The sequence below is a fragment of the Nematolebias whitei genome, chromosome 1, assembly GCF_014905685.2.
Source record: "Nematolebias whitei isolate Nwh7 chromosome 1, NemWhi1, whole genome shotgun sequence".
Lineage (NCBI taxonomy): Eukaryota > Metazoa > Chordata > Actinopteri > Cyprinodontiformes > Rivulidae > Nematolebias > Nematolebias whitei.
The window spans coordinates 57,926,293-57,926,927 of NC_056498.1; positions in this window are offsets into that span (position 1 = coordinate 57,926,293).

The window sequence follows — 635 nt, forward strand, 5'->3', positions numbered from 1 at the left end:
TTTCTGGTTTTGCAACAAATTAGGCTTGTGAAGCATATTTCAACATCAATCTTGGCACTTTTCTTAAATAATAAAGAGCTGACCTTGGTCTATCCTTAACAGCAGTGCTCTGACATGATTCCTGCAGTGAGAAAAAAGGTTTTAATCCAATAAGTCTGCATTAAACAGGGGCGAGGACACTTTCTGCACTCAAAGTTGGGTCGTTTGGACAAATAAGAATGTAAGAAGCTGCAGCCGTTTTCAACTCTGAGCGTTCAGCCTTTATGCAGCCTCATTTTGACCTCAGCTTCTTTTTACAAAGGGGGATTTTGTTCCGCTGCTCATTAAAAGCGCACCTCCACAGCTGACCCTGGCGTCTGGCAGTAGATCTTCTCGGGCTCAAAACTGGGAGGATTCAGACCGGTTAGAGCTCATTGTACCTGCAAACGAGAAAGACCGGCGACAAAAATTATTGAAGTGACAGTAACGTCTTTGAAGACAGGCATGGTGTTTCAGCTGCTTTTATGAGTCCTGCTTTTTAGTTTTCTTGAATTATCATAAAACCAAATACTTTAAAGAACAGTACAACCTAAAAAGTGTTTGTAAACCTGTCAGGATTTTGTGGACAGGAACGAACCCAAAGTGCAGACAGGACT